Below are 26,148 nucleotides of genomic sequence, written 5' to 3' on the forward strand. Positions count from 1 at the left end.
CTCTGTGAAAACAGGATGGCTCCCAAGAGAGAGAGCCCAGATTGTCTAGGAGGATAATCATCTCTTGGTCCAGAAGTGCAGCCCTAAAAGACCAACTGGGGATTTCTTGGACAACTGGGACATGCTTTTCAGGAGATTCTGCAAGAAGAGAATCTCCTCTCGTTTGCCCCTACAGGCCTTAAAGACCTTAGGTAGAGAAATCCAAGCTGGAGATGTTTGCATGAAGCCGATTTCCTCTTAAACCTCAAACATTCCCTCATTCATGCTCAGTTCATAGGCCTTGAAGGCCTGAGATGGAATAACGAACATGATATGGATCTGAAAGAAGCCAATTTCTCCTTTAGGACCCTCAACTGTTCTCTTTTGAAGCCTTAACGACCTCAAATAAGCAGGAGAGGGTTTGCATGAAGCAAAATTCTCCTTATTTTCAACCCACATATTGCCTTCTCAGGCTTCGAAGACTTTAGGAAGAGATAATGAAGTATTATTTGTATAAAGCAAATCTCCTCTTTTTCACCTCCAGTATTCTCTTTGGTGGTCTTGAAGACCCCGTAGATAGAAAAATAAAACTGGAGATTATTTCCTTGAAGCAGATTTCTCCTTTGGCACAGCTAATGCTCTCTCATAAGGCATAAAAGACAGTCGATAGAGAAAGTAAACCTGGAGGCTGTTTGCATGAAGCAAATTTCTCCCTTTCCACCTCAAACATCTTCGTGAAGGCCTTGAAGACCACCTTTGGCAGGGAAATTAAATTTGGTGAATTTTTACATGAAGCATATTTCTCCTCTGGCACCTCAATACTCTCCATCTGTTTGGCAATAAAAGGCCTCGGAGACACGAGGTGGGGGCTCAGGCACAGGGGATGTCTCAGCATCCAGCAAATCTCTCCTTTCCCTCCTCATCTATTTTCTTTGACGGCCTTTAAATCCTTATATAGACAAATAAGCAAGAGAGGCTTTGCATAAAGGAAAATCCTCTTTTTTTTTTAACCCCATAGTATATTTTCAGGCCTTGAAGACCTTGGGAAGATAAATCAAGCAGGAGATTGTTTGCATAATGAAAACTATTTGTGTTTTACCTCTGTCTTCCTGGCCACAAACACTTAGTTTACAGTGCTGGGGACTGGTTCAGGGCCTCAAAGGGTTTTGCCTTTTTCCAACCCTTGACGCGTGAGCCGGAGCGAGGGTCTTCTTTCACCACCGTCTTCATTCCCCTGATATTCTGGGAGAAGCTGAGCCAATTGGAGGTTTGGAATTCAGGAGGCAGTCCTGTGGAGGAGAAAGAAAATCCCTCCATTAGTGTTCTCTGTAGAGGTAGCGCGATCCACAAATAGCCTGGCATCCTTTGTCAAATATTCCCCAAGGTGAGTCAAGGAATCTCTCACTGCCCTGAACGGGTGGTGCGCACAGGACTGTCTGGCATTTCATTTTTCTGGATTATCGTGCCCAGAGATAAAACGAAGTTCCATAGGCAAGGATTCCAACCTGCGGCATGTGATTATGAGCATCCCCCTTCTCACTTCTGACAGTTGCTGAGATTGCTCTTCCCTTTGGCAGCCCTCAAAATCGCTCTAGACCTCACTCAGCCCAGCCCAAAACCTTCATTCTCCTCGTTTTCTACCTTTGCTGCTGCCAGCACCTTTTCACCTAGCCCTCCTCACCCTACCGTCGACTCGGCTTCTGCTGATGTCTGAGATCGCAGCTCTGCCTGGCTGCATGCTTGCCGGATGGGCCGCTCCCAGAAGTAGGCAGGTTAAGTCTCTGAAAAACATCAACGTGGGTTTGAGCCTACGAGCACAGACTATACCACCGTTTTTACAAGGCGCAGCAGCAATTCTTTTTCAGATCTCCTTCAGAATCACATGGCTGGAGGATGCGCAATAATTTTCTTGTCTCTCTTCTTAAGTTAAATCCAAACCTCATATGGAATATCAACCCAATTCCAATAGTCAGGAGAGTGAACAGTTCTAAATCAGGGAGCCTCGTCCTAAGACATTACATTCTTTGTTTTTAAGGAGACATGAGGTAAATTTCCCTTGGAAATTTACAGTAAGGTTCAGTTTTTGCATCTACTTTTAAATAGCCTAACAGTACTATGTATTTAATCTCTCTTTTAGTTTCCTTATTATTTCTTCCTATGTAAAGGCTCCCAGTCTCTCCTATCTGTCCTCTGATTGAATTTTAAGAAGCAAAAGCAACATCCTAACCAGCAGAGTTCATTCCCCTGAAAATGGATTGGGGAGATATATTGTGACGAAAAGTCCAAATACTTTTTCATCTTGAATATAAAAAGATGAGAGAGGCTTCTCAGAGTTCAGGTCATTTGATATGAACAGTAAATGTTTCCAAGTTTTTTTTTGGTTAAGATATGAGGAGATACTTATATTTGGTTTTCCTTCCCTGATGCACAGGTCGCCTCCCAACTTCTCTCGGGGAGTCCTGGGATCTCCAATCACTCCTCCCCTGTCCTCTTCCCCTTGGGAGTAGCTCTCGGTCCTGAAAGGTATCTGGTGTCTGAAGTATCTGAAAGGCAGCTCGATGTCACAGCAGAGTACGAGCCATAATGAGTAAAGGCTTCTTGCTTACGTTTTGGATTCCTTACCAATATTCAAATTCTTTCCTAATTTCTTCTCCCAGAAAAAGTGAAATCTGAAAGTCTGCTTAGTCCATCAGATTTCCCAGATGCCTAAGTAGACAGGTAATCCCTCCCACCCATAACATAACATGCTTTCTGCCTCACCGAGAGGCCATATATATTCATTTCCCCTTGAAATTAGGAAAGATTTTTCCTACCATTTGGCCTGTCACCACTGTCGCACTCATCTCCCTGGCCAGCATAGTGAAGGCTCCCGGTTTGGTTGGTGCAGGGGTGGGCGGGATGTTTGAGTCTCGTCCTTCCTCCTCTGGTTTCTCCTCATCTCCCGGATCCTTGGAGTGAAGTGGGCATTTGAAATTTCTGAAAGGGAGATCAAACCTCGGTTTGAACACAAAGCTAGTATTCATTCAGCCTGCTACAAGACACAGGTAAGTCGTTTATTTTTTCTCTCTTTATATCGATCTAGGGGCTAGAAATGCACTTTCAAAGGTGGATCTGGCTCGTACGGGATTCCAACCTCCTCGCCATCCAGGAGTTGACATAAAGCATTTCTATTAGAGACAGTCGCCTCCCTTTCTCTTCTCAAAACAGACCCTGGGGTCCACAGCCCAAACTGAGCCCTCATCCACCCCTCGGGCCCTGCTTTCTCTGAAATGAATCCCTTCAGGAAAGAGCTACCGGAGGGACCCAACGGAGCAGTTGGAATTCACATTTTCAGCAAACAGTTTGAGAAGCAGCATGGCTTAGTGGAAAGAGCAGGTGCTTGGGAGTCAGAAGTCATGGGTTCTAAACCCGGCTCTGCCGTTTGTCAGCTGTGTGACCTTGGGCAAGGCACTTAACCACTCTGTGCCTCAGGTCCCTCATATGTAAAATGGGGATGAAAACTGAGCCCTACGTGGGACAACCTGATTACCTTGTATCTACCCCAGCACTTAGAATAGTGCTTGGCACATAGTAAGCGCTTAACAAATACCAATATTATCATTATTATTAGATGGGATTTTAACAACTTTTATTCACTAACATAGTGTTCTGGAGAACAAAAACTCTCCTTTGAATATCTGGAAGGGGGAGAGATGGATCAGGTTTAGGGAGCTGGCAGGGGGTATGGGGGAGGGGGTGTGTTGGAAGGAGGGGTGGCCAGGGTTGTGGCGGGGAGGTAGACAGTACGGTCTGAGACAACCCTAGGCCCCAGAACACACTTTTTGGCTTGGGTATGGAGTTGTGTGGGGTTGGGGTGGAGTCAGGCATGCTTCAGGATGGTTTGCCTCGGGGTGTTGAGAGTCCAGGAAAAAGTTAGAGCTGGCTTGGCTGGAGGGCTGGGGTCCTTAGGGTGGGGGCAGGAGTGCTTCAGTATGGTTTCTCTCCGGGTGTTGGGTGTCCAGGACGAAGTTACAGCAGGCTTGGCTGGAGGCCTTGGGTCCTCGAAAGTTGGGGTGCTGTTGAAACAATATTTTTTCTCTTTATTTTAGGAAAGAAAGGAGGAGAAACGGAAGTGGCTGGAGAAAGAGGAGGGGAGGTGGAGAGGGGAAAAGATAGAGAAGGGGTCCCCAGCAACCCGCTCTTCCCTGCCACTCCCTCCCCTGCAGTGCCACTGTCCCCCCTGCAGTGGGCTTCCCACTGATGATCAGGGGGCACCTAGTGGCAATGCTGCAGTGGGCTTAGACCCCCGGTCCCCTGGTCCCAGGCGGGCCTGGTCCACCACCTCCCTCCTCCCCTGGTCCCCTTTTACCAGACTGCCTCTGTTTCCCCGCCGCTGCAATAAAGGGCCATAGGGGCAGTGGCCATGCCTCCGACTGCAGCCACAATTGCGTGAATTCTCCTTATTGGTCGGCTGCCCTTTCGCTTCATTTCTTTGCCGGATTTAGGAACGCCAATTCTCTCCTTGCTGCATGTGGGGAACAAAAATCCTACCAGGAGATTTTGAAGGGGAAAAACAAAGGCAGGCGTAAATGCACTGACATCCATCAAGGCAACACTTGCCAGCTCCCAGGGCCACACTGAGGATATCATATGAACCACCCTTCCTGGGAATTAGGACATTTCTCCCTTCTGGCCCGGACTTACCTCTGTTCCTACCTGGGCCTACCTCAACCAGGAAAGATCCAGTCCAGAGTAGCAGACGCCTAAATCTGTACAGATTCAAAACCTTGAGAACAAAACACTCAGTGGATCAGACATTCTTAAACAAAGCATAGGAAGTGAAACTGCTTTGAAGTTGGATGGAATTTTTCCTGGAAGTTTTTGGGTGGGTCTATAGTGTTATAGTCAGTTTCTGTTCATGAAGCCATTCATCTAATAACGTTAGAAAAGGCAGAGATATAAACCTTGCTGTTTTTGGACTTCTAATGCATGGTATTTTTCTTGTTTTTTTTTTTAATCCTAAGATATCCCAGATGTCTATATTCAATGGAATGAGTGTTGTATGGATTTATATGTCAATTATTTTATATGTCAGTGATTTTAGTATTAACTTTTATTTTAAACTATTTTATTGTTTTTATTGTGCTGGCTGCAGTTGTGTTTTACATTCATTTTTATTGTATTTAGCTAATTTTATTGACTTTTAAAATGCTAGTGTGATGTGCTGCATAAATCTTTTAATTGTTTTATATCAGTTGAGTGACAGAAAAATAACATTCCATTGAACACTGAGTTGGTCAACCAGGATTTAGTAAAGGACAAGGAGTTATCTCTGTTGTGCTTTTGTCGTACAGGTTAGAAATTGAAATCCTGACAAAACACTATAGAATTTTGAAAGCTATCTCCCGATAAAACCAGACAATTTCTTCACATGGAAAGTGAGCCTACACAGTCCAATTGGGGCAGCTCTAACCTCTGTGAAAACAGGAAGGCTCCCAAGACAGATAGCCCAGATTGTCTACAAGGATAATCTCTTGATCCAGAAGTGCAGCCCTAAAAGACCAACTGGGGATTTCTTGGACAACTGGACCAGGTTTTTCAGGAGATTCTGCAAGAGAATCTCGTCTCGGGGGCCCCTGCAGAGTTTCTTTGGGATTTCTCTCCCCTGCCCGCCCCCCTCCGCCCCAGCACCACCCTCCCCACTCGTCCCCTCGGCTCGGCCTCCACCAACCACCAGACCAGAGTAGCCAGATGGGAGATGATAGATCAAACAAGAGATATTTGCATGAAGCTACTTTCCCCCTAATCACCCCTGGGCCTTGAAGACCCAAGGCAGGAGGTCATCGGAGGAGAGGCTGTTTTACACGAAGCTAAGTTTTTCAAGAGTTTGGCATGATGCAAAAATGACTCCTCCTCCTCAAATTTTCATTGATCGCCCTCCAATACCCCGGACCAGAGGCTCGAGACTGAGCCTGAGGTCCAGAAGAGATTCCCAATGGACTGGCACGAAGCACACGCCTCCTTTCTCATATCAACCCTAAAATGAAAGGACCTTGAAGGCCTTGAAGACATTAGACAGATTATTAGAAGAGTGTTTGCAATGAAGCAAATTTCTCCGTTTTTGAATCCCACCTATTGCCTTTTCTGGCCCTCAGGTGGAAAAACAGAAGCGGGAGATTTTTTGCATGAAGAAAACCTGTCCTTTTTCCCCACAGATATTCTCTTTTCAGGTCATGAAGACCTCAGGTAGAGAAGTGAAAGCGGAAGATGGTTTGCAGGAAGCAAATTTCTCCATCTTCATCTCTAAGATTTTCTTTAGAGGCCTAAGAGAATGCAAAGTGGGAGATGGTTTGCATGAAGAAAATTTCTCCTTTTTTGCCTCCCATATCCTCTTTACAGGTCATGGAGATCTTAGAGGGTCAAATGAAAGCAGGAGATGGTTTTCATGAAGTCAGTTCCTCCTTTTAAGCCTCAGAGACTGGGAGGCCTTGAAGACCTCAGAGAAATAAAAGCTAGAGGTTGTACAGATGAGGCCGATTTCTCCATTTACACTGTGAATGCTCTCTTTTACGGAATTGAACTCCTTAAATAAGGAATGTAAACCTGGAATTTGTATTCCGGAAGCAAAATTATCCTTCTTCACTTCAAATAGTCTCTTCTGAGGCCTTGAAGACCTTAGACACAGAAGGACAAGTTTGACACGGATTTCAAGAAGAAAATCCCTCCTTTTGCACCTCAGAGATTCTCTATTCAGTCTCAATTAAAAGGCCTTGAAGGCCTGAAGTGCAGTTTTGCACAGGACGTAGTATCTGCATGAAGCAAATTTCTCCTTTTGACCACTAGAAATAGTCTCTTTTAAGGTCTTGAAGACCTTAGGGAGAGAAACAATAGCAGGAGATGGCATCCAGGAAACTCCTTTTTCAACACAAACATTCTTTTTTCAGGTCTTGAAGACCGGAGGGAGAAATACAAAAGCAGAAGATTGATTGCATGAAGCAAATTTCTCCTTTTTTCCCCTCATATATTCTCGATTCACGGGCCTTGAAGGCCTTTAGTGGAGTAAGACACAGGAGATATTTCCGCATGAAGCAGACTTCTCCTTTCACACTTCAGATCTTCTCTTTTCAGGCCCTGAAGACCTTAGGTAGAGAAATAAAAGGAGAGAGTTTTTTTTGCATGAAGCAAATTTCTCCTTTTTGCCACCAACATTCTGGTTGAACTGTCTTGTAAAAGGCCCTGAAGGCCTCACGTGGTGAAAACCACAGGACATGTTTCTGCATGAAGCAGACTTCTTTCTCCTTTTCCACTTCATATATTTTCTCTTCAGGTCTTGAAGACCTTAGGCAGAAAAATGATGAGGTGAGTTTTTCTACAAGGCAAATTTCACCTTCTTTAATCCTATACACTAGTCTTTCTGGCCCTTACGTAGAAGAATAAAAGTAGGAGATGGTTTGCAGGAAGAAAACTTGTGCTTTTTGGACACAGTCTCTTTTCGGGTCTTGAAAACCTTCGGTAGAGACACCAAAGTGGGAGGTGGCTTACATGAAGCAAATTTATCCTTTTAAGCCCTAAATATTTTCCTTTAAGGCCTAGAAGACCTTAGGTCGAGAAATCAAAGGAGGGGATTGCTTGCATGAAGCAAATTTCTCCTCTTCCGTCTCAGATATTCTCTTTTCAGGTCTTTGGGTTGATAAATGAAAGCAGAAGCTTGTTATCATGACGCACATGTGTCATTTTAAGCCTTAAACACTTTCTTCTGAGGACTTGAAGACCCTGTATTGAGAAACACAAACTGGAAACGGTTCGTGTCAAGCAAACATCTCCTTTAGCACATCACATATCCTCTAGTCACTCTCAATTCAAAGGCCTTGAAGGCCTGAGGTGGGGAAATGCACAAGAAATGTATCTGTATGAAGCAAATCTCTCCCTCTTTTCACCTAAAACGTTCTCTTTTAAGGCCTTGAAGACACTGTATAGAGAAATACAAGCTGGAGATGGTTCGCGTGAAGCAAACTTCTCCTTTCGCAACTCACATAGTCTCTTTTCATTCTCAAATCGGAGGCCTTGAAGGCCTGAAGTGGGGAAATGCACAGGAAGTGTATCTGCATGAAGCAAATTGCTCCCATTTTTCACATGAAACAGTCTGTTTTAAGACCTTGAAGACCTACTATAGAGACCTAAGTGCTGGTTTGCGGAAGCAAAATCACCCTTTGTCATCTCATCTATTACTTTGATGGCCTTGAAGACCTTGGGTTGAACACTAAGCAGGACAGTTTTTGCATGAAGAAAAATTCTCCTTTTTGAAGGCCATAAACTATCCTCTCAGGCCTTGAAGACCCTCTTAGAGAAAGAAAGCAGGAGACCATTTGTATCAAGCAAATTTCTCCATTTTCACCTCAAGTATTCCCTTTTGAGGCCTTGGAGGCCTTAGGGTCACAAAAACTGGAGTGTGTTCACATGAAGCAAATAGCTTCTTTTACACCACAAATATTCTCTTGTCTGGCCTTGAAGACCAGAGATAGAGAAATACTAGTTGGAGATGGTTTACATAAAGCCAATTTCTCCTTTTCATTTGAAATAGTCTCCTCTGAGGCCTTGAAGAGAAACCTAAACTGGAGATTGCGTCGATGAAACTAATTTTTTACTTCTTTACCTCACGTACCATTTTTCGAGGCCTCCAAGACCTTAGGTAGAGAAAGAAAAGCTGGAGATGGTTTCCAAGAAGCAATTTTATCCTTTCTGACCTTAAATATCCTCTTTTCTGGCCTTGACAACCTTAGGTAGAGAAATCCAAGCTAGAGACATTTGCATGAAGCAAATTTCCCCTTTCACACTTTAAACGTTCCCTCATTCATGCTCAGTTCAGTGGCCTTGGAGGCCTGAGATGGAGTAATGAACAGGATATGATCTGCAAGAAGCCAATTTCTCCTTTAGGACCCTCAAGTGATCTCTTTGAAGCCCTGAAGACCTCAAATGAGCAGGAAAGTTTTTGCATGAACCAAAATTCTCCTTAACTCCACAGTATCTTTTCAGGCTGGTGAGATCTTGGAAAGATAAATCCAAGCTGGAGATGTTTTGTGTAATGAAAATTATTTGTGTTTTACCTCTGTCTTCCTGGACACAAAGACTTAGCTTACAGGGCTGGAGATTGGTTCAGAGCCTCAAAGGATTTTTCCTTTATCCATCCCTTGCCGCTTGAGCCGGAGTAAAGGTCTTCTCCCACCGCCGTCTTCACTGCTCCGATATTCTGGGAGAAGCCGAGCCAACTGGAGGTTTGGAATTCAGGCTGCAGTCCTGTGGTGGAAAAAGAAAATACCTTCATTAGTGTTATCTGTAGAGGTACATCGATACGCCATTAGCCTGACTTCCTTTGTCAAACATTCCCCAAGGTGAGGTAAGGAATCTCTCACTTTCCCGAATGGGTGGGGTATGCATGACTTTCTGGACTTTCATTTTCCTAGATTATCGTGCCCAGGGATAAAACACAAGGAAGGATTCCAACCTGCTGCGTGTGATTGTAAGCATCCCCTTTCTCACTTCTGAGTCTCTGAGCCTGCTCTTCCCTTTGTCAGGCCTCGAAATCGCTCTAGACCTCACTCACCCGACCCCCAAACCCTTCCCTCTCCTCGGTTCATACCTTTGCTGCTGCCAGCATCTTTTCACCTAGCCCTCCTCACCCTCCCGCCGACTTGGCTACTGCTGACGTCTGAGACTGCAGCTCTGCCTGGCTGCATGCTTGCTGGATGGGCCGCTCCCAGAAGTAAGCAGGTTAAGTCTCTGAAAAATAGCAACCTGGGTTTGAGCACACGAGCACAGACTATACCACCGTTTTCACAAGGTGCAACAGCAGTTCTTTTCAGAGCCCCTTCAGAATCACACCACTCCAGGATGTGCAAGAATTTTCTTGTCTCACTTCTTAAACTAAAGCCAAACCTCATATGGAATATCAACCCAATCCCAATAGTCAGGAGAGTGAACTGTTCTAAATCAGGGAGCCTTGTCCTAAGACGTTTTATTCTTTCTTTTTAATGAAACATGAGGTAAATTTCCCTTGGAAATTTACAGGAAGGTTCAGTTTTTGCATCTACTTTAAAATCACCTAACAGTACTATCTACTTACTCTCTCCTTTATTTTCCTTATTATTTGCTCCCAAGTAAAGGCTCCCGGTCTCTCCTAGCCATCCTCTGACTGAATTTTAAGGAGCAAAAGCAACATCCTAGCCAGCAGAGTTCTTTCCCCTGAAAATGGATTGGGGAGATATTCTGTGAGGAAAAGTCCAAATGCTTTTTCGTCTTGAACATAAAATGGAGAAAACGCTTCTCGGAGTTCCTAGCTCATTTGATACCAACTGTAAATGTTTCCAAGTTTGGTTTGGTTAGGATATGAGGAGATACTTATTTCTTTTTCTTTCCCCGATGGGCAGGTCGAATCCCAACTTCTTTTGGGGAGTCCTGGTCTCCACATGTTGGACGGGATCCCCAATCACTCCTCCCCTGTCCTCTTCCCCTTGGGAACGGCTCTCGGTCCTGAAAGGTATCTGGTATCTGAGGTATCTGAAAGGCAACTCAATGTCATGGCATAGTAAGAGTCATAATGAGCAAAGGCTTCTTGCCTTCGTTTTGGATTCCTTACCGATACTCAAATTCTTTCTTAATTTCTTCTCCCAGAAAAAGTGAAATCTAAAAGTCTGCTTAGTCCATCAGATTTCCCAGATACCCAAGTAGACAGGCAATCCCTTCCACCCAAAACGTTACATGCCTCCAGCCTCCCCGAGAGGCCATATGTAATCATTTCCCCTCCAAAGGAGGAAGGATTTCTCCTACTATTTGGCCTGTCACATCTCCCCGGCAGGCATGGTGAAGGCTCCCGGTTTGGTTGGTACAGGGGTGGGTGGGATGTTCATGTCTCCTCCTTTTGCCTCTGCTGCTTTCTCCTCTTCTCCCAGAGCCTTGGGTGAAGTGAGTACTTGAAATTTCTGAAAGGGAGGCCAAACCTCAGTTTGAACACAAAGTGACAACGGGTGGCTTGGATGGAGGGCTGGGGTCCTTAGGCTGGGGGCAGGAGTGCTTCAGGATGGTTTCCCTCAGGGTGTTGAGTGTCCAGTACCAAGTTAGAGCTGGCTTGGCTAGAGGCCTTGGGTCCTCGAAAGTTGGGGAGCTGTTGGGGTGAGGAGTAATGGAAGTGGCTGGAGAAAGAGGAGGGGAGATGGAGAGGGGAAAAGATGGAGAAGGGGTCCCCAGCAACCCATTCGTCCCTGCTGCTCCCTCCCCTGCACTGCCACTCTCCCCCACTGCAGTGGGCCTCACACTGAAGACCAGGGGGGACCTAGTGGCAGTGCCTCAGTGGGCTTAGACCCTCAGTCTCCCCACCCCAGGTGGGCATGGTTTGACACCTCCCTCCTCCCCTGGTCCCCTCTCACCAGACTGCCCTTGCTCCCCCCGCCCCCAGGGCTGGAATAAGGGGCCGCAGGGGCAGTGGCCATGCCTCCGACAATAGGCACAATCGTGTGAATTCTCCTTCTTGGTCAGCTGCGCCTTCACCTCATTTCTTCTCCAGATTTAGGAACGCCGATTCTCTCCTTTCTGCATGTGGGGAACAAAAATCCTACCAGCAGATTTTGAAGGGGAAAAACTAAGGCAGGCATAAATGCACTGACATCCATCAAGGCAACACATGCCAGCTCCCAGGACCACACTGAGGATAGCCCATGAACCACCCTTCCCAGGAATTAGGACATTTCTCCCTTCTGGCCCGCACTTACCTCTGTTCCTACCTGGGCCTACCTCATCCAGGAAAGATCCAGTCCAGAGTAGCAGCCCCCCAAATCTGTACAGATTCAAAACCTTGAGGATAAAATACTCAGTGGGTCAGATGTTCTTAAACAAAGCATAGGAAGTGAAATTGCTTTGAAGTTGGATGGAATTTTTCCTGGAAGTTTTTGGGTGAGTCTATAGTGTTATAGTCAGTTTGCATTCATAAAGCCATTCATCTAATCATGCTAGAAATAGAAAAGGCAGAGAGATAAACCTCACCATTTCTGGTCTTCGAATGCATGGTATTTTTAGTCTTTTTTTTCATCCTAAGATATCCCAGACATCTACATTCAATGGAATGAGTGTTGCATTGATTTATATGTCAATTATTTTATATCTTAGTGATTTTAGTATTAACTTTTATTTTAAACTATTTTATTGTATTTTATTGTGCTGCCTGTAGTTGTGTTTTGCATTTATTTTCACTTTATTTAGCTATTTTATTGACTTTTAAAATGCTGGTGTGATGTGCTGCATAAATCTTTTAATTGTTTAATATCACCTGAGTGAGAGAAAAATAACATTCCATTGAACATTGAGTTGGTCAACTAGGATTTAGTGAAGGACAAGGAGTTATCTCCGTTGTGCTTTCGTCGTACAGGTTAGAAACTGAAATCCTGACAAAACACTATAGAATTTTAAAAGATATCTCCCGATAAAACCGGACAATTTCTTCACATGGAAAGTGAGCCTATAAGGTCCAATTGGGGCAGCTCTAACCTCTGTGAAAACAGGAGGGCTCCCGAGAGATAGCCCAGATTGTCTAAAAGGATAATCATCTCTTGGGCCAGAAGTGCAGCCCTAAAAGACCAACTGGGGATTTCTTGGACAACTGGACCAGGTTCTGAGGTGGACCAATGCACAGGAGATGTTTCTGCATGGAGGCAATGTCTCCTATTCCAGTTCACATATTTTCTCTTTGGGCCTTGAGGACAGATCATTAGGACAGCATTTGCATGAAGCAGATTTCTCCATTTTTTAACCCCACCTATTGCCTTTTGCGGACCTCAGGTGGAGAAACGGAAGCAGGAGATTGTTTGCATGAAGAAAACCTGTCCTTCTTCCCCACAGATATTCTCTTTTCAGGTCATGAAGACCTCAGGTGGGGAAGTGAAAGCGGAAGACGGTGTGCAGGAAGCAAATTTCTCCATCTTCATCTCCAAGATTCTCTTTAGAGGCCTAAGACAATGCAAAGAGGGAGATGGCTTGCATGAAGAAAATTTCTCCTTTTTCACCTCCAATATCCTCTTTACAGGTCATGGAGATCTTGGAGGGTCAAATGAAAGCAGGAGATGGCTTTCGTGAAGTCAGTTCCTCCTTTTAAGCCTCAGAGATTGGGAGGCCTTGAAGACCTCAGAGAAACAAAAGCTGGAAGTTGTACAGATGAGGTCAATTTCTCTACTTATACTGGGAATGCTCCCTTTTAAGGGCCTTGAACTCCTTAAACAAGGAATGAAAAGCTGGAATTTGTTTTCCTGAAGTAAAATCCTCCTTCGTCACCTCAAATAGTCTCCTCTGAGGCCTTGAAGACCTTAGACACAGAAGGACAAGCTTGAAACGGTTTTCAACAAAATTCCTCCTTTTGCACCTCAGAGATTCTCTTTTCAGTCTCAATTCAAAGGCCTTGAAGGCCTGAAGTGGAGTTAAGCACAGGACGTAGTATCTGCATGAAGCAAATTTCTCCTTTTGACCCCTGGAAATAGTCTCTTTTAAGGTCTTGAAGACCTTAGGGAGAGAAACAATAGCAGGAGATGGCATCCAGAAAACTCCTTTTTCAACACATTCTCTTTTCAGGTTTGAAGACTGGAGGGAGAAATACAAAAGCAGAAGTTTGCATGAAGCAAATTTCTCCTTTTTCCCCTCATATATTCTCGATTCACGGGCCTTGAAGGCCTCAAGTGGAGTAATGGACAGGAGATATTTCTGCATGAAGCAGACTTCTCCTTTCACACTTCAAATCTTCTCTTTTCAGGCCCTGAAGACCTCAGGTACAGAAATTAAAGGAGAGGGGTTTGTTTTTGCATGAAGCAAATTTCTGCTTTCCACCACCAACATTCTGGTTGAATTGTTTTATAAAAGGCCCTGAAGGCCTCAAGTGGTGAAAAACACAGGAGACGTTTCTGCATGAAGCAGACTTCCTTCTCCTTTTCCACTTCATATATTTTCTCTTCAGGTCTTGAAGACCTTAGGCAGAAAAATGATGAGGTGAGTTTTACTAGGAGGCATATTTTTCCTTCTTTAATCCTATACACTACTCTTTCTGGCCCTTAGGTAGAGGAACAAAAGTAGGAGATGGTTTGCTGGAAGAAAACTTGTGTTTTTTGGACAAAGTCTCTTTTCGGGTCTTGAAGACCTTCGGTAGAGATACCAAAGTGGGAGGTGACTTACATGAAGCAAATTTCTCCTTTTAAGCCCTAAATATTTTCCTTTAAGGCCTTGAAGACCTTAGGTCGAGAAATCAAAGGAGGAGATTCTTTGCATGAAGCAAGTTTTTCCTCTTCAGCCTCAGATATTCTCTTTTCAGGTCTTTGGGTTGAGAAATGAAAGCAGAAGCTTGTTTTCATGACGCACATGCCTCCTTTTAAGCCTTAAACACTTTCTTCTGAGGCTTGAAGACCCTGTACTGAGAAACACAAATTGGAAAGCTCCTGTGAAGCAAACATCTCCTTTATCACCTCACATATCCTCTAGTCACTCTCAATTCAAAGGCCTTGAAGGCCTGAGGTAGGGAAATGCACAAGAAATGTATCTGCATGAAGCAAATTTCTCCCTCTTTTCACCTAAAACATTCTCTTGTAAGGCCTTGAAGACATTGTATAGAGAAATACAAGCTGGAGATGGTTCGCATGAAGCAAACTTCTCCTTTCGCACCTCACAAAGTCTCTTTTCATTCTCAACTCAGAGGCCTTGAAGGCCTGAGGTGGGGAAATGCACAGGAAGTGTATCTGCATGAAGCAAACTGCTCCCATTTTTTACATGAAACAGTCTCATGAAGACCTTCTATAGAGACCTAAGTGCTGGTTTGCGGAAGCAAAGTCACCCTTTGTCATCTCATCTATTACCTTTGATGGCCTTGAAGACCTTGGGTTGAACACTAAGCAGGACAGTTTTTGCATGAAGCAAAATTCTCCTTTTTTAAGGCCAAAACCTATCCTCTCAGGCCTTGAAGACCCCCTTAGAGAAAGAAAGCAGGAGACCATTTGTATCAAGCAAATTTCTCCATTTGCATCTCAAATATTCCCTTTTGAGGCCTTTGAGGGTCACAAAAACTGGAGTATGTTCACATGAAGCAAATAGCTTCTTTTACACCACAAATATTCTCTTGTCTGGCCTTGAAGACCAGAGCTAGGGAAATACAAGTTGGAGATGGTTTGCATAAAGCAAATTTATCCTTTTGACCATCAACTATTCTCTATTCTTTCTCCGTTCAAAAGCACGGAAGGCCTCCAGTGGAGAAATTAACGTGAGATGTATCTACGATGTGAAGCGAATTTCTCCCTTTTCACATAAATCATTCTCTTGCAAGGCCTTGAAGACCTTCCAGCTGGATAATGGGTGGCATGAAGCAAATTGATAATTTTTCACCTCCTAGGTAACTTCTGAAGGCCTTATAGCCTTAAGGAGGATAAATTAAGCTGGGTAGTTTTTGCAGGAAGCAAAATTCTCCTTTTCAGATTCAAGCCTTGAAGACTTTCTGTTAGAAAACTGAATGCAGGAAATGGTTTGCATAAAGCCAATTTCTCCTTTTTCACTTGATATAGTCTCCTCTGAGGCCTTGAACAGAAACCTAAACTGGAGATTGCATCCATGAAATTAACTTTCTCCTTTTTTACGTCAAGTACCGTCTTTCAAGGCCTCCAAGACGTTCGGTAGAGAAAGAAAAGCTGGAGATGGTTTCCAAGAAGCAATTTTATCCTTTCTGACCTTAAATATCCTCTTTTCTGGCCTTGACAACCTTAGGGTAGAGAAATCCAAGCTGGGCACATTTGCATGAAGCAAATTTCCCCTTTCACACCTTAAACGTTCCCCCATTCATGCTCAGTTCAGAGGACTTGGAGGCCTGAGGTGGAGTAATGAACAGGAGATGTATCTGCAAGAAGCCAATTTCTCCTTTAGGACCCTCAAGTGTTCCCTTTTGAAGCCCTGAAGACCTCAAATGAGCAGGAGAGGTTTTGCATGAAGCAAAATTCTCCTTCTTTAATTCCACAGAATTTTTGCAGGCCAGTGAGACCTTGGGAAGATAAATCAAAGCAGGAGATTTTTTGTGTCATGAAAATTATTTGTGTTTTACCTCTGTCTTCCTGGACACAAAGACTTAGCTTACAGTGCAGGGGATTGGTTCAGAGCCTCAAAGGATTTTTCCTTTATCCATCCCTTGCCGCTTGAGCCGGAGCAAAGGTCTTCTCCCACCGCCGTCTTCACTGCTCCGATATTCTGGGAGAAGCCGAGCCAACTGGAGGTTTGGAATTCAGGCTGCAGTCCTGTGGTGGAAAAAGAAAATACCTTCATTAGTGTTCTCTGTAGAGGTACATCGATCCACAATTAGCCTGACATCCTTTGTCAAATATTCACCAAGGTGAGGTAAGGAATCTCTCACTTTCCCGAATGGGTGGGGTATGCATGATTTTCTGGCCTTTCATTTTCCTAGATTATCGTACCCAGGGATAAAACACAGGCAAGGATTACAACCTGTGGCATGTGATTGTAAGCATTCCCTTTCTCACTTCTGACAGATGCTGAGAATGCTCTTCCCTTTGTCAGGCCTCGAAATCGCTTTAGACCCCACTCACCCGATCCCCAAACCCTTCCCTCTCCTCGGTTCATACCTTTGCTGCTGCCAGCATCTTTTCATCTAGCCCTCCTCACCCTCCCGCCGACTCGGCTTCTGCTGATGTCTGAGACTGCAGCTCTGCCTGGCTGTATGCTTGCTGGATGGGCCGCTCCCAGAAGTAAGCAGGTTAAGTCTCTGAAAAATAGCAACCTGGGTTTGAGCCCACAAGCACAGACTATACCACCGTTTTCACAAGGTGCAATGGCAGTTCTTTTCAGAGCCCCTTCAGAATCACACCACTCCAGGATGTGCAAGAATTTTCTTGTCTCGCTTCTTGAACTAAAGCCAAACCTCATATGGAATATCAACCCAATCCCAATAGTCAGGAGAGTGAACTGTTCTAAACCAGGGAGCCTTGTCCTAAGACATTTTATTCTTTCTTTTTAATGAAACATGAGGTAAATTTCCCTTGGAAATTTACAGGAAGGTTCAGTTTTGGCATCTACTTTAAAATTGCCTAACAGTACTATGTACTTACCCTCTTTTTTATTTTCCTTATTATTTGTTCCCAAGTAAAGGCTCCCGGTCTCTCCTAGCCATCCTCTGACTGAATTTTAAGGAGCAAAAGCAACATTCTAGCCAGCAGAGTTCTTTCCCTTGAAAATGGATTGGGGAGATATTCTGTGAGGAAAAGTCCAAATGCTTTTTCGTCTTGAACATAAAATGGTGAAAGAGGCTTCTCAGAGTTCCTAACTCATTTGATACCAACAGTAAAGTTTGTTTTGGTTAGGATATGAGGAGATACTTACTTTGTTTTCTTTCCCCGATGGGCAGGTCGAATCCCAACTTCTCTCGGGGAGTCCAGGTCTCCACATGTTGGACGGGATCCCCAATCACTCCTCCCCTGTCCTCTTCCCCTTGGGAACAGCTCTCGGTCCTGAAAGGTATCTGGTATCTGAGGTGTCTGAAAGGCAACTCAATGTCATGGCACAGTAAGAGTCATAATGAGCAAAGGCTTCTTGCCTTCGTTTTGGATTCCTTACCGATATTCAAATTCTTTCTTAATTTCTTCTCCCAGAAAAAGCGAAATCTGAAAGTCTGCTTAGTCCATCAGATTTCCCAGATACCCAAGTAGACAGGCAATCCCTCCCACCCAAAACATTACATGCCTCCAGCCTCCCCGAGAGGCCGTATGTAATCATATCACCTCCAAAGGAGGAAGGATTTCTCCTACTATTTGGCCTGTCACATCTGCCCGGCAGGCATGGTGAAGGCTCCCGGTTTGGTTGGTACAGGGGTGGGTGGGATGTTCACGTCTCCTCCTTTTGCCTCTGCTGCTTTCTCCTCTTCTCCCAGAGCCTTGGGTGAAGTGGGTACTTGAAATTTCTGAAAGGGAGGCCAAACCTCAGTTTGAACACAAAGTGACAACAGGGCTTTCTTAGGGAACAACAGGAATTCCTTTTCTAAAGTCATTATTCATTCAGCCTGCTACAAGACACACATAAGTCGTTTATTTCCTCTTTCTTTATATTGATCTGGGGGCTAGAAATGTATATTTCAAAGGAAGATCTGGCTAGTATGGGATTCCACCCACCTTGCTGGCCAGGAGTTGAGGTAAAGGATTGCTTTCTTTTCGAGACAGTCACCTCCCCTTCTCTTAAACAGATCCCGGGGTCCACAGCCCCACTTCAGCCTTTGTCCTCCCCTTGGGCCCCACTTTCTCTGAAATGAATCCCTTCAGGACCTAGCTATCTGAGGGACCCAACGGACCAGCTGGAATTCACATTTCTAACGAATGGTTTGAGAAGCAGCATGGTTTAGTGGAAAGGGCACGGGCTTGGGAGTCAGAGGTCATTGGTTCTAATCCCAGCTCTGCCATTTTTCTGCTGTGTGACGTTGGGCAAGTAACTTAACTTCTCTGTGCTTCAGTTACCTCAACTGTAAAATGAGGATGAAGACTGTGACCCCTACGTGGGACAACCTGGTAACCTTGATAACCTTGTGGAGAAGTAGTGTGGCTCAGTGGAAAGAGCCCAGGCTTTGGAGTCAGAGGTCATGGGTTCAAATTCCGGCTCCACCAATTGTCAGCTGTGTGACTTTGGGCAAGTCACTTAACTCCTCTATGCCTCAGTTACCTCATCTGTAAAATGGCGATTAAAGCCGTGAGCCCCCATTGGGACAACCTGATCACCTTGTAACCTCCCCAGTGCTTAGAACACTGCTTTGCACATAGTACGCACTTAACAAATACCATCATTATTAGTATTATTATTAACTACCCCAGTGCTCAGAACAGTGCTTGGCACATAGTAAGCGCTTAACAAATACCAACATCATTATTACTATTAGATGGGATTTTAACAACTTTTATTCACTAACGTAGTGTTTTGGAGAAGAAAAGCTCTTTGAATATCTGGAAGGGGGAGAGGTGGATCAGGTTTAGGGAGCTGGCGGGGGTGGGGGGGAGGGGGTGTGGTGGAAGGAGGGGTGGCCAGGGTTGTCGGAGGGAGGTAGACAGTGCAGTCAGAGACAATCCTAGGCCCCAGAACACACCTTTTGGTTTGGGTATGGGGTTGGAGTGGAGTCAGGAGTGCTTCAGGATGGTTTCCTTCAGAGGGTTGAGAGTCCAGGAAGAAGTTAGAGATGGCTTGGCTGGAGGGCTGGGGTCCTTAGGGTGGGGGCAGGAGTGCTTCAGGATGGTTTCCCTCAGGGTGTTGAGTGTCCAGTGCCAAGTTAGAGCTGGCTTGGCTGGAGGCCTTGGGTCCTCGAAAGTTGGGGAGCTGTTGGGGTGAGGAGTAATGGAAGTGGCTGGAGAAAGAGGAGGGGACATGGAGAGGAGAAAAGATGGACAAGCGGTCCCCAGCAACCCCCTCGTCCCTGCTGCTCCCTCCCCTGCACTGCCACTCTCCCCCCCTGCAGTGGGCCTCACACTGAAGACCAGGGGGGACCAAGTGGCAGTGCCTCAGTGGGCTTAGACCCTCAGTCCCCCCACCCCAGGTGGGCCTGGGTCGACACCTCCCTCCTCCCCTGGTCCCCTCTCACCAGACTGCCCTTGCTCTCCCCCACCACGGGGTGGAATAAGGGGCCGCAGGGGCAGTGGCCATGCCTCCGATGACAGGCACAATCGTGTGAATTCCCCTTCTTGGTCAGCTGCGCCTTCACCTCATTTCTTCTCCAGATTTAGGAACGCCGATTCTCTCCTTGCTGCGTGTGGGGAACAAAAATCCTACCAGCAGATTTTGAAAGGGAAAAACTAAGGCAGGCATAAATGCACTGACATCCATCAAGGCAACACTTGCCAGCTCCCAGGGCCACACTGAGGAGAGCCCATGAACCACCCTTCCCGGGAATTAGGACATTTCTCCCTTCTGGCCCGCACTTACCTCTGTTCATACCTGGGCCTACCTCATCCAGGAAAGATCCAGTCCAGAGTAGCAGCCCCCCAAATCTGTACAGATTCAAAACCTTGAGGATAAAGTACTCAGTGGGAAAGATGTTCTTAAACAAAGCATAGGAAGTGAAATTGCTTTGAAGTTGGATGGAATTTTTCCTGGAAGTTTTTGGGTGAGTCTATAGTGTTATAGTCAGTTTGCGTTCATAAAGCCATTCATCTAATCACGCTAGAAATAGAAAAGGCCGAGAGATAAACCTCGCCATTTTTGGTCTTCGAATGCATGGTATTTTTAGTCTTTTTTTATTTAATCCTAAGATATCCCAGACATCTACATTCAATGGAATGAGTGTTGCATTGATTTATATGTCAATTATTTTATATGTTAGTGATTTTAGTATTAACTTTTATTTTAAACTATTTTATTGTATTTTATTGTGCTGCCTGTAGTTGTGTTTTGCATTTATTTTCATTTTATTTAACTATTTTATTGACTTTTAAAATGCTGGTGGGATGTGCTGCACAAATCTTTTAATTGTTTTATATCACCTGAGTGAGAGAAAAATAACATTCCATTGAACATTGAGTTGGTCAACCAGGATTTAGTGAAGGACAAGGAGTTATCTCCGTTGTGCTTTTGTCGTACAGGTTAGAAACTGAAATCCTGACAAAACACTATAGAATTTTGAAAGATATCTCCCGATAAAACCGGACAATTTCTTCACATGGAAAGTGAGCCTATACGGTCCAATTGGGGCAGCTCTAAACCTCTGTGAAAACAGGAAGGCTCCCAAGAGAGATAGCCCAGATTGTCTAAAAGGATAATCATCTCTTGGGCCAGAAGTGCAGCCCTAAAAGACCAACTGGGGATTTCTTGGATAACTGGACCAGGTTCTGAGGTGGACCAATGCACAGGAGATGTTTCTGCATGGAGGCAATGTCTCCTTTTCCAGTTCACATATTTTCTCTTTGGGCCTTGAGGGCAGATCATTAGGAGAGCATTGGCATGAAGCAAATTTCTCCATTTTGTAACCCCACCTATTGTCTTTTGAGGCCCTCAGGTGGAGAAACGGAAGCTGGAGATTGTTTGCATGAAGAAAACCCATCCTTTTCCCCCACAGATATTCTCTTTTCAGGTCATGAAGACCTCAGGTAGAGACGTGAAAGTGGAAGATGGTTTGCAGGAAGCAAATTTCTCCATCTTCATCTCCAAGATTCTCTTTAGAGGCCTAAGAGAATGCAAAGAGGGAGATGGTTTGCATGAAGAAAAGTTCTCCTTTTTCACCTCCAATATCCTCTTTACAGGTCTTGGAGATCTTGGAGGGTCAAATGAAAGCAGGAGATGGCTTTCATGCAGTCAGTTCCTCCTTTTAAGCCTCAGAGACTGGGAGGCCTTGAAAACCTCAGAGAAATAAAAGCTGGAGGTTGTATAGATGAGGCCAATTTCTCCACTTACACTGTGAATGCTCTCTTTCAGGGCCTTGAACTCCTTAAGTAAGGAATGAAAAGCTGGAATTTGTTTTCCTGAAGTAAAATTCTCCTTCTTCACCTCAGATAGTGTCCTCTGAGGCCTTGAAGACCTTAGACACAGAAGGACAAGCTTGACACGGTTTTCAAGAAGAAAATTCCTCCTTTTGCACCTCGGAGTTTCTCTATTCAGTCTCAATTAAAAGGCCGTGAAGGCCTGAAGTGGAGTTACGGACAGGACGTAGTATTTGCATGAAGCAAATTTCTCCTTTTGACCACTGGAAATAGTCTCTTTTAAGGTCTTGAAGACCTTAGGGAGAGAAACAATAGCAGGAGATGGCATCCAGAAAACTCCTTTTTCAACACAAACATTCTCTTTTCAGGTCTTGAAGACCAGAGGGAGAAATACAAAAGCAGAAGATTGTTTGCATGAAGCAAATTTCTCCTTTTTTCCCCTCATATATTCTCGATTCACAGGCCTTGAAGGCCTCAAGTGGAGTAACGCACAGGAGATATTTCTGCATGAAGCAGACTTCTCCTTTCGCACTTCAGATCTTCTCTTTTCAGGCCCTGAAGACCTTAGGTAGAGAAATAAAAGGAGAGGGGTTTTTTTGCATGAAGCAAATTTCTCCTTTCCACCACCAACATTCTGGTTGAATTGTCGTGTAAAAGGCCCTAAAGGCCTCAAGTGGTGAAAAACATGGGACATTTTTCTGCATGAAGCAGACTTCTTTCTCCTTTTCCACTTCATATATTTTCTCTTCAGGTCTTGAAGACCTTAGGCAAAAAAATGATGAGGTGAGTTTTTCTACAAGGCAAATTTCACCTTCTTTAATCCTATGCACTAGTCTTTCTGGCCCTTACGTAGAAGAATAAAAGTAGGAGATGGTTTGCAGGAAGAAAACTTGTGCTTTTTGGACACAGTCTCTTTTCGGGTCTTGAAGACCTTCGGCAGAGATACCAAAGTGGGAGGTGGCTTACATGAAGCAAATTTCTCCTTTTAAGCACTAAATATTTTCCTTTAAGGCCTTGAAGAGCCTTAGGTAGAGAAATCAAAGGAGGAGATTGTTTGCATGAAGCAAATTTCTCCTCTTCCGCCTCAGATATTCTCTTTTCAGGTCTTTGGGTTGATAAATGAAAGCAGAAGCTTGTTTTCATGACACACATGTCTCCTTTTAAGCCTTAAACACTTTCTTCTGAGGACTTGAAGACCCTGTATTGAGAAGTTCGTGTGAAGCAAACATCTCCTTTAGCACCTCACATATCCTCTAGTCACTCTCAATTCAAAGGCCTTGAAGGCCTGAGGTGGGGAAATGCACAAGAAATGTATCTGAAGCACATTTCTCCCTCTTTTCACCTAAAACATTCTCTTTTAAGGCCTTGAAGACACTGTATAGAGAAATACAAGCTGGAGATGGTTCGCATGAAGCAAACCTCTCCTTTCGCACCTCACATAGTCTCTTTTCATTCTCAAATCAGAGGCCTTGAAGGCCTGAGGTGGGGAAATGCACAGGAAGTGTATCTGCATGAAGCAAACTGCTCCCATTTTTTAAATGAAACAGTCTCTTTTAAGACCTTGAAGACCTTCTATAGAGACCTAAGTGCTGGTTTGCGGAAGAAAAATCACCCTTTGTCATCTCATCTATTATCTCTGATAGCCTTGAAGACCTTGGGTTGAACACTAAGCAGGAAAGTTTTTGCATGAAGCAAAATTATCCTTTTTGAAGGCCATAAACTATCCTCTCAGGCCTTGAAGACCCTCTTAGAGAAAGAAAGCAGGAGACCGTTTGTATTAAGCAAATTTCTCCATTTTCACCTCAAATATTCCCTTTTGAGGCCTTGGAGGCCTTAGGGTCACAAAAACTGGAGTGTGTTCACATGAAGCAAATAGCTTCTTTTACACCACAAATATTCTCTTGTCTGGCTTTGAAGTCCAGAGCTAGAGAAATACAAGTTGGAGATGGTTTGCATAAAGCCAATTTCTCCTTTTTCACTTGAAATAGTCTCCTCTGAGGCCCTGAAGAGAAACCTAAACTGGAGATTGCATCTATGAAACTAACGTTCTCCTTTTTTACCTCAACTACCATCTTTTGAGGCCTCCAAGACCGTAGGTAGAGAAAGAGAAGCTGGAGATGGTTCCCAAGAAGCAATTTTATCCTTTCTGACCTTAAATATCCTCTTTTCTGGCCTTGACAACCTTAGGTAGCGAAATCCAAGCTAGAGACATTTGCATGAAGCAAATTTCCCCTTTCACACCTTAAACGTTCCCCCATTCATCCTCAGTTCAGAGGCCTGAGGTGAAGTAATGAACAGGAGATGTATCTGCAAAAAGCCAATTTCTCCTTTAGGACCCTCAAGTGTTCTCTTTTGAAGCCCTGAAGACCTCAAATACGCAAGAGAGATTTTGCATGAAGCAAAATTCTCCTTCTTTAACTCCACAGTATCTTTACAGGCTGGGGAGACCTTGGAAAGATAAATCCAAACAGGAGATGCTTTGTGTAATGAAAATTATTTGTGTTTTACCTCTGTCTTCCTGGACACAAACACTTAGCTTACAGTGCTGGGGATTGGTTCAGAGCCTCAGAGGATTTTTCCTTTATCCATCCCTTGCCGCATGAGCCGGAGCAAAGGTCTTCTCCCACCGCCGTCTTCACTGCTCCGATATTCTGGGAGAAGCTGAGCCAATTGGAGGTGTGGAATTCAGGCTGCTTTCCTGTGGTGGAAAAAGAAAATACCTTCATTAGTGTTCTCTGTAGAGGTACATCGATCCACAATTAGCCTGACTTCCTTTGTCAAATATTCCCCAAGGTGAGGTAAGGAATCTCTCACTTTCCTGAATGGGTGGAGTATGCATGACTTTCTGGCCTATCATTGTCCTAGATTATCGTGCCCAGGGATAAAACACAGGCAAGGATTCCAACCTGCGGCATGTGATTGTAAGCATTCCCCTTCTCACTTCTGACAGTTGCTGAGCCTTCTCTTCCCTTTGTCAGGCCTTGAAATCGCTTTAGACCTCACACACCCAACCCCAAACCCTTCCCTCTCCTTGGTTCATACCTTCACTGCTGCCAGCATCTTTTCATCTAGCCCTCCTCACCCTCCCGCCGACTCGGCTTCTGCTGATGTCTGAGACTGCAGCTCTGCCTGGCTGTATGCTTGCTGGATGGGCTGCTCCCAGAAGTAAGCAGGTTAAGTCTCTGAAAAACAGCAACCTGGGCTTGAGCCCTCAAGCACAGACTATACCACTGTTTTCACAAGGTGCACCAGCAGTTCTTTTCAGAGCCCCTTCAGAATCACACCACTCCAGGATGTGCAAGAATTGTCTTGTCTCGCTTCTTAAACTAAAGCCAAACCTCATATGGAATATCAACCCAATCCCAATAGTCAGGAGAGTGAACTGTTCTAAATCAGGGAGCCTTGTCCTAAGACATTTTATTCTTTCTTTTTAATGAAACATGAGGTAAATTTCCCCTGGAAATTTACAGGAAGGTTCAGTTTTGGCATCTACTTTAAAATTACCTAACAGTACTATGTACTTACTCTCTCTTTTATTTTCCTTATTATTTGTTGCCAAGTAAAGGCTCCCGGTCTCTCCTAGCCATCCTCTGACTGAATTTTTTAAGAAGCAAAAGCAACATCCTAGCTAGCCAGCAGAGTTCTTTCCCCTGAAAATGGATTGGGGAGATATTCTGTGAGGAAAAGTCCAAATGCTTGTTCGTCTTGAACATAAAATGGAGAAAGAGGCTTCTCAGAGTTCCTAGCTCATTTGATACCAACTGTAAATGTTTCCAAGTTTGGTTTGGTTAGGATATGAGGAGATACTTATTTTTTTTTCTTTCCCCGATGGGCAGGTCGAATCCCAACTTCTCTTGGGGAGTCCTGGTCTCCACGTGTTGGACGGGATCCCCAATCACTCCTCCCCTGTCCTCTTCCCCTTGGGAACAGCTCTCGGTCCTGAAAGGTATCTGAGGTATCTGAAAGGCAACTCAATGTCATCGCACAGTAAGAGTCATAATGAGCAAAGGCTTCTTGCCTTCGTTTTGGATTCCTTACCGATACTCAAATTCTTTCTTAATTTCTTCTCCCAGAAAAAGCGAAATCTAAAAGTCTGCTTAGTCCATCAGATTTCCCAGATACCCAAGTAGACAGGCAATCCCTCCCACCCAAAGCATTACATACCTCCAGCCTCCCCGAGAGGCCGTATACATAATCATATCCCCTCCAAAGGAGGAAGGATTTCACCTACTATTTGGCCTGTCACATCTCCCCGGCAGGCATGGTGAAGGCTCCCGGTTTGGTTGGTATAGGGGTGGGTGGGATGTTCCCGTCTCCTCCTTTTGCCTCTGCTGCTTTCTCCTCTTCTCTCAGAGCCTTGGGTGAAGTGGGTACTTGAAATTTCTGAAAGGGAGGCCAAACCTCAGTTTGAACACAAAGTGACAACGGGTGGCTTGGATGGAGGGCTGGGGTCCTTAGGGTGGGGGCAGGAGTGCTTCAGGATGGTTTCCCTCAGGGTGTTGAGTGTCCAGTACCAAGTTAGAGCTGGCTTGGCTGGAGGCCTTGGGTCCTCGAAAGTTGGGGAGCTGTTGGGGTGAGGAGTACTGGAAGTGGCTGGAGAAAGAGGAGGGGAGATGGAGAGGGGAAAAGATGGACAAGGGGTCCCCAGCAACCCCCTCGTCCCTGCTGCTCCCTCCCCTGCAATGCCACTCTGCCCCCGTGCAGTGGGCCACACACTGAAGACCAGGGGGGA

The 26,148-nt window shown here is 44.8% G+C and overlaps 1 long non-coding RNA gene across 5 annotated transcripts in view; it reads right to left on the reverse strand.

Annotated features, from left to right (window-relative positions):
* The window catches only part of LOC119933719, a 49,431-nt gene that overhangs the window by 759 nt on the left and 22,524 nt on the right, over positions 1-26,148 (reverse strand). Inside the window, exons 1-6 of one of the 5 annotated variants that reach the window (XR_005452607.1) lie at positions 4,328-5,029; positions 3,798-4,034; positions 2,793-2,955; positions 2,207-2,522; positions 1,666-1,760; positions 1,079-1,268 (exon numbers count right to left, since the gene is read on the reverse strand). This is a non-coding gene — a long non-coding RNA (uncharacterized LOC119933719). Of the gene's footprint in view, positions 1-1,078; positions 1,269-1,660; positions 2,534-2,792; positions 2,956-3,797; positions 4,035-4,327; positions 5,030-26,148 lie in introns of those variants that run through there. The other 4 variants (XR_005452605.1, XR_005452606.1, XR_005452609.1 and 1 more) reach the window with 4 other exon arrangements.

This window comes from Tachyglossus aculeatus, chromosome 10 (assembly GCF_015852505.1).
Source record: "Tachyglossus aculeatus isolate mTacAcu1 chromosome 10, mTacAcu1.pri, whole genome shotgun sequence".
NCBI lineage: Eukaryota > Metazoa > Chordata > Mammalia > Monotremata > Tachyglossidae > Tachyglossus > Tachyglossus aculeatus.